Genomic DNA, 13358 nt, shown 5'->3' on the forward strand with positions numbered 1-13358 from the left:
GATTGCTGTACAATGAAAATAATAGTTTTGGATAAGAGGATGCAAGCGACTTATGTGCTGCTTCATTAAGCAAACCACATGGGTCCCAGAAATACGCAAACAGGGTTCTTGTTTACACATGCTGCTTGCGTCCACTATTCTAAAGCTCTCTAATGTCAGCAGTATAAAGAGAGGCTGTAAAAATAGGGCTTTGAACTTCACAACTCCAATTTTGTTCTTCTACACTCATACAACCTGAACACTACACTGTCGTGAGAGCATGTGCCTAACTCATTGCCACATTTTGCAACAAAAGCAGTGATCACTCGGTTAGAGTTGCCTGTCCTAATATTAATCCAAAAATTCTTTAAACAGTTAAATTTTTAAGCATGCAGCATATTGTGCCCAACTAGAAAATTAACCACGCAATAAGCTACTAGAAGCAGCTAAAAAATCAGCAGTCTTCTGGAGTCAACATGATTAGCAGCTCCTAAAATTGGCCATTATCAAATGAGGGCAGGGAAAGAACAGCTTGAATAAACATATGTCTTATCGGAAAGTTGTGGTGGTGGGCTGCAGGCTAAAGCAGTGAAAGCAAACCGTTTTGGCTTTGGTCTACCTCTGTCTCAAAACTAGGCACCGCAGCCAAGGTGACTTCACTTGGCTTTGACATCTTCAAATTCGCTTTCCTGAGCACAGAATACTCAGTTGAGGTAAGCTGAATGCACATTGCATTGCATGGAATTGCATGGAAGCAATGGAAAGCCTCTTTATGATGACAGAACCTGTTGTTGCTCTTGAGCATGTCAACACTTCAAGCACACGTGGCAAAGATGGAAGTCATTTTGCAGATGTTGAGGAATCTCGCCGAAACGAGTAAGCAAGCACTATTGCTTGTAATCAATTAAATCTGGAATATTGGAATTCCCCACAGAGTGGAAAAATTGGTCATGATGCCACTACCGAAACCAGGCAAGCAACCCGACACCATAGCCAACCGTTGATCAGTCTCACTCACATTGACAATGCCCAAATTGACTGAAGGAATGTGCCTCCCGAGGCTGAACCAGCATCTAGGAAAGACAAGACTATTTCCACCTGTGCCAGATTGGTTTCTGGCCTAAGGTTGACATGTGCAACAACAGCCTTTTTCTGCATCAAAGCATTGCCAATACCAGCCGCTTCGGAGGAAAGATACATGGGTTATTAGTCAGTCGAACCAAGGATGTTGAGCACAGTCTGCAACAAGGAGGTACTGGTGGCCTTTCGTGAAGCCTGCCCAGGCATTAGTGTTGTCAAAGCCTCTTATGCAACCAAATGTTTGAATATGAAGTTACAGTAAACAGCCAAAGACCAACTGCACAGGTGGAAATGCAGGTAAAACCCGGACCAGCACACTTGGTTGCAGGAGTGATTCGCTGATAAGGTAAGAAGGTGACTTAACAGTTGGTGATAAGGTATACCAAATGCAGGTATGTGCAGTATGTATATATACTGTTAGACCGAAACAGGTGAATTTTCTCCAAAGCAATATCAAAAGCGTTTTTTTTTTTTTTTTCAGGATGCCACTCTTGTGCTTTGGGTAAGTGTGGACAGGGTTATATAAAGCTGCATAGGCAGAATGATACAACTAGATACAGCTGTTCAGCGTAATATTTTTTCTGGGCTAAATTCTTGCTCATTGAACTCGTTCGAGATCATGAACTGTAGCACCAAAGTAGTGGACCACTACCAGAACAAAGGCATGTAGTGTGCCCACCTGAATTCTTGTGCTTATGCTAGTCTTTTTTACAGCAATAGCCGCTATGGGCTAACTCCCCTGGTTTTTCTGACATCTACTGGTGTTGTCACTGGAATTCCCAAATTTATTGCTAGAATATTGCAAACATACAAACATATAATCAAAAGATTGGCAGTCCACAATTATACATTTCAGCCACTCTGCTGAAGGTACAGTCGTGGTGAATACTGATCCTGGAGAGTGCGATCTAGCCAACAGGTGCCATGATTGGCTAACACCTGCTCAATGTCTGCGTACTGTATATAGAACTGGCGTCCATGCCTTCAAGTTCACCTTCCCACTTGTGAAGTGTATTTTCTTCTTGCATGTATTGACAGTGATTGGGTGCATCTGCTTCATTAATCTTCTTCAAGTGCTTAGCTTCTCAGATTTACGGGATGGGGCTGTTGGTGTCTTGTTTTCCTCAAGCAAAGCGCAAGACCTAGCAATGGGTTGCCCAAATATAGATTGAGAAAACCAAAACGATTTCAGCAGTAAGAAGCTAAAGGGTTGTTTTGGTGGAGACCAGTGGCCAAGTCCGGATATGAAAGAGGAGGAAAAAAAGTCGAGTCTTTCCACTTCAACACTGGGAGGCACAACTCCCACAAATAAATACGACTCATACTTATTTAACATTCTAAAGGAGATTACTGACTTGCATTGGAAGTGTTCACTTCAACAAACACCGCATGAACGAAGCTTCCTGCACATATTTCACCAGCTACTGCATCATTGTTTCGCATTACGAGTGAAACTGTAATTTTCTTTACACCACAACTTGCCAAATTTTGTGTGTTTTGCAGTAGGATGTTAGCAGTGCTATTAAGGCATTTAAATACTCGTGAATAGTAGTCGAGAAAAAAAAAAAGAAGTAAGAAAGCAGTGGCTTTTCGTGCATACACTCTGCATACACATGGTGCTATTATGGTTATTTTTTCCCTATCTGCTAAACCATTCTAAACAAGAAGAGCTTATACACAATTATTGTGCAAAATCGGACAACTAAACCAGAGGTATCCTTGGCAAGCAAAGTGTATTAATTTGGTGACATTTTCTACGGCGCTGCTATTGGGCTTTCTTTCCTTCCTTTTCAGCTGTGCAGGTTCATTAAGTGACGAGACAGTTTGACAATTTTAATCATTGAGAGACTTTGCAAAACCTTTTTTGGGTTGTTTTTTCTTTGTTTCTGACTCTGCACATTGCATTTTAAGGTGCGTTTTCCGTGTTTTTTGCTTTTGTTTTTTATGGGTAGGGCGAGTTAATATTTTTAGCACCATGTCAAGTATGTGGTGCCATAGTGTTCTTGGATGGAGTCTTGCCCATTCATTCTGTACAATATTATTACAATATCATCGAGCGATGCTCAAGAGACGAGCCGCCGCGAGAACGATGAAGTTGGTCGGTGCCCTTGGCACGAGCGAGTGTCAGCCTGGCTGCCTGGCTCCAGTGTAAATAGCGTGTAAATAGCATCTTTCATCTGTGTCTTTCCACACATAACATTTCTGGTGGAGGTCAGCGATCCCCGTCCTCACCACGGAACTCCGAAGTGGTCGGCACACCGAGCTTGTCACCATGCCTCCCGGTGATGAGCCCGCCTCTGCAACGGCTTCGGCTTGTCCGACTGCTCCAATTGTCACGGTTGACCCACATCGTGACCTAGGTGTGTTCTCTGGCCTAGAGGGACAGGATGTCGATGACTGGATCAAGCTCTATGAACACGCCAGTGCTACTAACAGGTGGGACCCAACGATTATGCTCGCCAATGTCATCTTTTATCTCAGCGGCACCCCACGCGTGTGGCACCAAACGCATGATGACGAAATAACCAGTTGGGACAGTTTCAAAGAAAAGCTACGGGAACTGTTCGGCGACCCCATTGGGTGCAAGGTTGCCGTGAGAAAGGCTCTTGCGTCTCGTGTTCAGTCATCTACAGAGCCATACGTTTCCTACATCCCCGACGTCTTGGCTCTATGCCGTAAAGCTGACGATAATATGTCCGAAGCAGATAAAGTGGCACATGTGCTAAAAGGCATCGCCAACGACGCTTTCAATTTGCTTGTTTTCGGTAACGTCTCGACTATTGACGCCATTATAGAAGAATGTCGTCACCTTGAACAGGCTAAGAGCCGCCGTATCTTACACCACATTGCACGGCTACTCAACACTGCTGCTACGTCGACATGTGAGGGTCAACCGCGTCAGACCACCACCTGTGACGACGTCACCCGTGTTGTTCGCCGCAAACTCAAAACCGCCTGTTCGCCAGCCTTCTCCACGACGCCTCCCGATCCACCAGCAACCACCATTGCAACGATTCAGGCTGTCGTCAGGCAGGAATTTGAAAACATGGGTCTGAACACCGTGTGTTCCACTTCTCGACCCAGCGTTCCCCAGTTATCTAGCGGCCCTCCTCGTCCCCGGCAGTCCTTTTCTGCCACATCTCGCCGCAATCCGTCCGAATGGCGTACCCATGATGACAGGCCGATCTGCTTCCACTGCTGTCGCATCGGCCACGTCGCCCGTCACTGCCACAACCGATGGCCACCACCTCCTTGGACTTATAACGCCACTGATTCCCGCACCTTTGGACCTTCTGTACCCTATGCCACCCATGCCCCTGCTCCGAACCTTCGCTACAGCCGCTCATCCTCACCTCGACGCCACCAGTCTCGTTCGCCCCAACCCCGCTGCTTCTCTTCGCCGCCTATCGCCTCCCGGACCCAGCCGGAAAACTGGGCACTGCAGCTTCTGGAGGTCAAGCTGCGTTGTCGACCCTGCCCACAAATCCTCTGCTCACGTTACCTACTAACCGAAACCTTCTTGACGTTGACGGCTATCTTGTCACGGCACTCATCGATACAGGAGCACATCTTTCTATTATGAGTGCTGCCTTCTGACGACGACTGAACAAGCTCCTCACCCCAGCGTCGGCACGCGTTGTCTGCGTTGCAGATGGCGGTACTGTGCCTATCATTTGCATGTGTACGGCACGTGTCTGCATCGCCGGCCACCACACTCCTGTCCTCTTCACCGTAATTGCTCATTGTCCCCATGACCTCATTCTCAGCCTCGATTTTCTGTCCACCCATTCTGCTCTTATTGACTGCTCTTCCAGTACCCTTCGCCTTGAGTTGCCGATGCTCGCAGAACCTTCTGACGCACCCCACTGCCGCTTACGCTTCACCGGCTTTCTTCGCCTGCCGCCAAAGTCCATAGCCTACATTGAACTGTTGTCATTTCCACCATTTCCTGATGGCGAGTACCTCGTCACTCCTCTGCCCGACATCCCAATACTGTATGACGTCACCGTGCCTCACAGTATACTTACTACTACTGCGAACCACACTCGCATGCCTGTCTGTAACTTTGGATTGGCAAAGCAAATTCTACCGCAAGGTATTTGCGTTGCCACCATTGATTGTCTCGGCGACCAATACGTGGCAGCGTTATTGACCGATGGTTCTCGCGAGCTTAGCATGCCCCTCGCGCCAGCCTCGGGCGTCGATCCCAACATAAACAAAATGGTTGCGACGGACCTGTCCTCTACGCAGGCTGAAGACCTTTGCGAAGTATTATCGTCCTACCGCGATATTTTCAACTTCGACGATCGCCCTTTAGGCCAGACGCTCGCGGTCAAGCATCGCATTCTTACTGGCGATGCTGCGCCTATTCACCGACGTCCGTATCGAGTTTCTGCGTTGAAACGCCGAGTAATTCAAGATGAAGTGAACAAAATGCTCAATAAAAACATCATTGAGCCTTCATCAAGTCCCTGGGCGTCACCTGTGGTGTTGGTTAAGAAGAAGGACGGCACGTGGCGCTTCTGTGTAGACTACCATCATCTGAACAGCATTACAAAGAAGGACATCTACCCGCTCCCACGTATAGATGACCCCTTGACTGCCTGCACGGTTCCAGCTCCTTCTCTATTGATTTTCGTTCGGGATATTGGCAGATTGCTGTTGACGATATGGAAAGAGAAAAAACCGCATTCATCACACCTGATGGACTATACCAATTTAAGGTAATGCCGTTTGGATTATGCAACGCCCCTGCCACCTTTGAGCGTATGGTGGACTCCTTGCTCCAAGGTTTCAAATGGTCCACATGCGTCTGCTACCTCGACGACGTCATCGTCTTCTCGCCAACGTTCGACACTCACCTTGAGCGTCTAACGACTATACTTGATGTAACTCGTCCAAAGTCGTTTTGGCCACCGACAAATTACTCTTTTGGGCCATCTCGTTGACGTTTCCGGAGTACAGCCTGATCCCGACAAAACTCGCGCTGTCCGAGAGTTTCTGGTTCCGAAAACAGTCGCAGACGTTCAAAGTTTTGTAGGGCTGTGCTCGTACTTTCATCGTTTTGTTCCAGATTTTGCAACAATTGCTAGGCCCCTAACTAATCTTTTAAAGAAAGGCGTACAATTCTCGTGGGGTACTGCTGAAGCCGCCACCTTATCTCGTCTCGTCATTCTAACCTCACCACCCATTCTTGCCCACTTCGACCCTGATGCCCCTACAGAATTACATACAGATTCCAGCGGTCATGGTGTAGGTGCCGTCTTAGCCCAGCGTGGCAAGGATCACGTTATTGCTTATGCGAGCCGCCGCCTAGCACCATCGGAGCACAACTGTTCCATTACGGAACGCGAATGCCTTGCTGTTGTCTGGGCGTTTGCGAAGTTCCGTCCTTACCTTTACGGTCGCCCTTTTTCCGTAGTCACTGACCATCATGCTCTCTGCTGGCTGTCATCGCTAAAAGATCCTACAGGCCAGGCCGGCTTGGTCGATGGGCTTTGAGGCTACATGAATTTTCATATTCCATGGTGTACAAGTCTGGCTGCTTGCACCAAGACGCTGACAGTTTGTCGTGTTACCCTGTTGACGACTCCGAGTCCTCCAATATTTCCAGTGCTTCTTGCGTATTCTCTGTATCCCAGCTGCTTCGTTTCACCGACGAGCAACGCCGTGACGCCTACATCGGAGCACTCATCGACCGTTTTGAACACTCTGCGGCCGATGCTACTCTACGCCTCTTCGTCCTCCGCGACGGTACTCTGTACCGTCGTAACCTTCATCTGGACGGCTCCGAGTTCCTGCTTGTAATACCTAAACACCTCCGCTCCACCGTTCTAGAAGAGCTTCACGATTCACCAACGCCAGGACACCTTGGCGTATCTCGAACCTATGACCGTGTACGTCGCCGTTTTTTCTGGCCAGGCCTTGCCCGTTTCATACGACGTTACGTCGCCGCTTGTGAACTTTGCCAACGACGCAAGAAGCCTTCCCAGCTCCCCGCTGGTTACCTGCAGCCGCTCGACATCCCTGCCAAACCCTTTCATCGTGTCAGCTTGGACCTTCTCGGCCCATTTCCAAAAATCCACATCAGGAAACAAGTGGGTTGCAGTCGCGGCGGACTACGTGACCCGCTACGCCGTAAGGGCTCCTTCACACTGGCGACTGGCAGTGGTCGCAAATAGTCGCAAACAGTCGCTTTTCTCGAAAAGCGACCATTTTTGGGCCAGTCGCTCTCTGCGTGATTTTTCAGTCACGCGACCGTGGTCGCAAAACTGATAAACCAATCGGCGGCGCACCGGAAGTGACCTTTCTTGTGTCTACATCCAGCCTCCTCCCGCGTCGCGGCAAATTCCACGTAGATTCCGAGAGTTCTCGCTGAGAATGATAATCTCCAGGATTGCGACTTGCAGGTCGTGCTCAGCCGGGCTTGCCGGTGTGAACATCAGTCGCCTTCGGTTGCTTTTTGATCGCGAGTCGCAAATGGTAGCGCGACTTCCTTGATCCACCGGTGTGAATGAGCCATATGCTGACCATGCTTGCCAACTTGCGCGCACTCGTCTACAAGTGTCTCAGAACAAGCAGAAACAACGCTTTGACCTCCGTCACCATGATGTCCATATTGTGCCCAGCGCCCTCATATTGCTTTGGTCACCATCGCGCAAAGTCGGCCTTTGTGAAAAACTGCTTTCCTGTTACACAAGCCCATATCACATGATACGCAAAGTGACCGATGTCACCTATGTAATCGTTCTAGCCACGCCCACTACGTCCTCCGCCGTGACAACCAGTGACATTGTCCACGTTGCCCGACTCAAGCCCTACAACTCTCCATGCATCTTGGCTATTTAACAGCACCGTGACAGTGCTTTTGCCGCCGGGGATAATATTACGATATCATCGAGCGATGCTCAAGAGACGAGCCGCCGCGAGAATGACGAAGAAGTTGGTCGGTGCCCTTGGCACGAGCGAGGGTCAGCCTGGCTCCAGTGTAAATAGCGTGTAAATAGCATCTTTCGTCTGTGTCTTTCCACACTTAACATTTCGATGTTGGTTTTTTTGTGTCCAAGGCCATTTTATATTTGAGTGCGATTGTAGCAGTTTGCTAAGTTATGCCTCTGTCACCTAAGCTTGAAAGATTGCTACCCACTGTTGGTGGCATAACACATGTGACACTTCTTTTTCAATAAAAGGATGTCTGTCACTTATCCTGTGCACTGGTTGTCTGTCTTTTTGAATAACAATCTGCTGCCTATATTTGCGCTGTTGCATTTCAGATTAGGAATGGCTATCATAGTTGACATCGCTTAGCCATATTGCACACAACGTGGATGATATGTACTTGCAATATATGGCCGCCAAAATATAATAAATAGAAGTTAATAATTCAAGAATAGTACCTTTGCTTGGTGGTGCAGCCGTGAATTGTGGCCATAAGGTACCAGCACTGCAGGTAACACTGCTTGTGCAGGATATACTTCAACTCTACTACTTTCAAACATCATTGTTTTTATCTGCATTTGTATTGCTCCAGTTCCTCTGAACAACACACATCTTGTGGAAGAGTGGCTTGCACCTGCCAATGGGGCCAATGAATAGCCGAATTTCTGCCGGTTTTCACGTTATTAGCATATTAGTAAAGGCAATCATTTTTATAGTAGCCCGTTTGCCCAGTGTAGAAGCCGCTGCGGGGTGTCAGAACCTCGTAGACATCTTCAGCTTTGCAGGGGACACAGCACCTGGCACATAGGTTGTCACAGGCCACGTCTTCGGGGCAAGTTGTTTACTCACTTGTAGAGGGAGAACAAAGCTTGTTGGATATGATGTAAACTGCCTGTACACTCTGTGGCTTTCTTCATTTTGTGTGACATATGTGGTTATAGCTACCCTTGCTTTATCACTTCTTGTCCGGCAGCAGTCTTTTGTTTTTTAAACACTCGGGATAGCTTTCAGGAAGCTCGACAGGAATAGCACTGAAAAACCAGCAGATGTTAATTGTTCCACTAGTCATGCGAAGCTTCATACAGTATGATGAGGGTGGAAATTAACGAGGGTGTTCCTCAAGGCCTTGTAGCACATGTCACGAGTTTGGAGCAACGTGAAGTATAGCACTTTTCTGATCGCATACTATAGGTTCAGCAGGTGTAGCCATGGTTGAAGTGCAGCGCAGGGTCAAGAAAACTGATATCTATGAGCTGGTAAAGGAGACACTGGGAAAACTAGTGGGAAGCCTGTTGAACAGTGTGAAACAAGAGAAGGAAGTCATTAACACATCAGATGGTTTTTACATATAGACACTGTGCTAATGTTCTCGGGCAGGTCTCTGTCATAACACGCCAGCAAGGCTATGTATGACCAACTACATATGCCTTCTGTTCGGACAAAGAACTGCTCATTGTAGCTAACGAGGATCGAGTGGATAAAAAAAATACGGCCGTGGCTTAGCTTGGTTAAGCCTGGTGATTGCGAAGCAATAGTGTGTTATTCTCGGATCAGCTGGTAGTATGGCTGGCGGTAGTCTTGGGTTATGCTAGTGTTATGGCTTACAGTGAATCATCTAAGCACCAGCACGTCCAGGTGCATCTCGGACTTGAGCACGCCGTTGGCGAACGCCCGTATCGAGCTGAAGGACGAGAGGTCCAAGTAGCGCATGACGACGTTCTCGATGCTCAACACCCGCCGAACGTCGGCGGCTGCGAGGAGGCCGCTGCTGATGTCGCGACACGCGAGGATGACTCGGGCGCTGCGCCGCGCCCCTGGTGAGAGGAGCGGGAGTTAGGCCGCCGTTGGTGGCTACCGCCTCGCCTCGCGACAACGTGAGATGGGGCCCCGTTTTTACACAGCTGGTGTGACGTCACTCAGGTCACGTGGTGTGACGTCACGCTAAAGGTCAATGGTGCCTACCACCGCCTGGCTGAAGTGCGACCTAAAGTAGTATTGCTTCGCAATAAAACAGCAGCTCCATTAATCTAGTCTCACTGGTATCAACAGTGTTTTGCAAGTGTGCATCGCCATACTCCTCAATGCCTTCTTGGGTGGCACCAGCAAAGACCAGCTTGAGGCAAGGGGTAATAGAAGTTTTTACAAGCTAAACATGCATGCATGAAGAGCACATTGCATCCAAAAAGTAGGCACTTCACAGGGGCACTGAATAAGGAACAGATTATTGACAGTGGGCAAAGAGAAGCTTCTCTGCTACTAAACACCCAGCACTGTTGCCATGTAACGACCTCTGAAACAATCCCTCTCAAAGAGGAAATCATCTTTGTGTATCCATAAAGAGGGCAGACAAGCAAAGCCCCTTCAGCAATGCTGCCAGCTTCATAAGGCCCACTTTGCACATCCTGAATGCTTCCTTCTTAGACTTTACTGGGTGCAAGCATTCTACTGTCTAAAAGTTGTTATTGAGAGCACTGTTGGTTTGGTGGTGATACAGTTCAGAAGTTATTGCAACAAACCTCCCTTCCTAGTTGGCCTGGAGGCTCGCGGTGCTCATGAAGCGACACCATGAGACAAGCAAGGAGAGTGGATGCCTCCAAGCCCTTGTTCGTTTATCACACTGTTTGTTCAGTTAGTAACCATGAGACCTGAAACCAATAAGCTCAAGTTCAGCACTCATGTGGTTACTATGGAGGATCCACAATGAAAAGCTTTATATATATATATATATAGCAGAAAAGTCAAGGGAAAGGATAAAGCACCATTTAACACTTAGCATTGCTGCAGCTCACCCACTTTTATTTTGTCTGGTCATGCTACATTCTTCTACTATATATAGGCATGAACTTCTCCTGTGCACAGCTTACTGCAGAGAGCATAGGTGATGTTCCCAATCAGTGTCCGATTTTTATATACACAATGTGGTGGCTCAAAGAGGCTCGAAACACTGCAATGGAAGCTTCTAGTAGAAAAGGTGCCTGGAAGAAAAAAAAAAGCTGTGCTGCAACTATCTTGGCAACATCTTGTCCCCTTAATAAAAATTTTGCTTCCATATCAACTTCAGCACTCCAGTTCAGCACTCCAGATAACGAATCAATTTTCAAAGAGCATGTGCAGTCCGCATTGTGCTCCTGCATTGAAGGTGAAAAACACATTCCACAATGGTGAATGTGCTTTAGTAAGCTTTTAGTAGCTTTTTAGTAAGCTAAAGGGGTCACTGCACATAATAAGAGTTCTTTAATTATACACTCGCACACCCGCCACCTCTCAGGTTGCCTAAGTGGATATACTAAGCAGGGTGATAGCGGCCCCCTCCCACTTTTAGTATGCTTCACCACATAACTAATATGTGCTGCGGCGAAGAAGTAGTACATCTGTATTAAGTGAATAAACAAATGGTTTTTACAACAGTACATAAATAAACGCGCACCATGCATCAGTGTACCACACGGAAGAGCGTCGCAACAAAAGGTAGCAGATTCACACAGGCCATGTATACCACTTATCAGTAGTAAAAGGTATTATGGGTAATTCAAAATTTCAGACACACAGAAATGTTTATATGTTTATGTTCGTGCTCCTTGCTTAATAAGACTACCAGAACTTCCACAATAGAAAGTAATTTACAACAGAGACATATTCTTCGCTTTCAACTCTGTCGTCAAGCAAATGACATATAGCACGGAAAAACGTGAACATGCTGTGTGTTAGCATCGTAAACTTCATACTAGGCAAGGAGCACACCACAATCCCTAGACAGCCGCTAATGAGACCAAAACGGGAGCACGTCTGTGAACGCACAAATGGAGCCCCTAAGCCACTCTGCTCCACCACGACCTTCACTGCACGGCTGCACCACTCGTTACAAGCACAGCACACCAACCACACATTCAAAGCTGAACAGTGGGCGGTCAACGCAGTCGCATTTACATGACTTGTAGCGAGCAGCACATCCCTCGATGTCCGTTAAGCAAAGTCGGGCATGGCAACGCCACATCGCAGTTCACAAAACCTCGCTGCCGAGGCGCTTGGCCACTAGGCCACTTCGACATTTCAACTGTCACCATCGCCGAGTTCTCAAGGAAGTATGGGTCACACAACGCAGATTCTGTACTGCCAGAGCTCACCAAGGCCAAAGCCACACTACCCCACCACCACTACTCACGGCTTTCCGCCAATTAACACAGAACCTACAACCAACACACAAGCAACGCAAGCACAATCACATAAGCAACATTGAACAATGCACGGTCCGTGCGGGCCAGAGAATGATCACGTTGAGGACGAACACGCCATGGCGTCGCTCGGCGCCGAGAGATCGGGGCTAAGCTCCGCCATCACTGGCTCTGCGTCATGATGGCACATCGTGTGGACTTCAGGTTCTCTAGAGAGAGCACGCGACGCCTCTCCAAACTCTCCACCAGCTGCTTGGCAGTCGACCCCAAGCGAAAGTTATCAAAGCAGCATGCGTTGCGAGCATTCTGTCGCAGTGCAGAACGTGTCTGGTTTTCCGGTAACCACAGGCTAGCTGGGTGTTTCGACGGATGGCTAAAGGCGTAAACTTAAGCTGATGAAGGAACTTTAGCGTAGACGTACGTGAGCGGCCTGATCAGTCTGCACGGTCCAGCCACCTGTTGGCGCAGAGCTTAACCAGCCAAACAAAGCGCTAATATTGCTCTAACCAAGTGTAAAACATTTTAAACATTTACAAAAACAATGTGTGAACGATTACACTCCTGCGAAAAATTTACACCAGCAGCAAAGAAGAATACAATTCGTTACTGCTACTGTGTGTGGTTGAGCTCTATGCCACCAGGTGGCTGCACCATGCAGACCATTCACATTTGCGCTTCTGTTCATCCAGTGAAACGGCACGGTCAAATGGCCATGCCCTATCCCCTTGTGCTTGTACTCGAATGCTGGACTCGCGAAACGCTAATGCAGTAGTAATTCTCCGGTGTGAAGTGATGGCCGCAAACGCGAAAATCCTGGCGCCGATCAGATAGCGGCAGTCCATTGCACTGCAGTCAGTCCGCTTGTCTGCTGCCTTGCAGAGGGACACGATGTCGCAGCTTCACATATTGCCAATCGCTGTTTGCAGCTCACAACACAAAAGTCGAATCATGGTGCTCGCGAAAAGACTGAGACCGACTCTGACCGCAGAGCTCTCGTCAAAATGGAGTGCGTTGTAACGCAAACAAAGGACGCTTGCTGTGTGCCAGAAGTGCTTAAGTGTAGTGAGAAATTGTTCTTGTGCATTCTCTTTGTGTTACTTTCTTTTTATAGAAACAAATTAACTAACGTTCCAACTATTACGAACATTTGTTCACCATAAAGTTGGAAAAATTATTGATGACGTGCCC

This window comes from Dermacentor andersoni, chromosome 6 (genome assembly GCF_023375885.2).
Source record: "Dermacentor andersoni chromosome 6, qqDerAnde1_hic_scaffold, whole genome shotgun sequence".
Lineage (NCBI taxonomy): Eukaryota > Metazoa > Arthropoda > Arachnida > Ixodida > Ixodidae > Dermacentor > Dermacentor andersoni.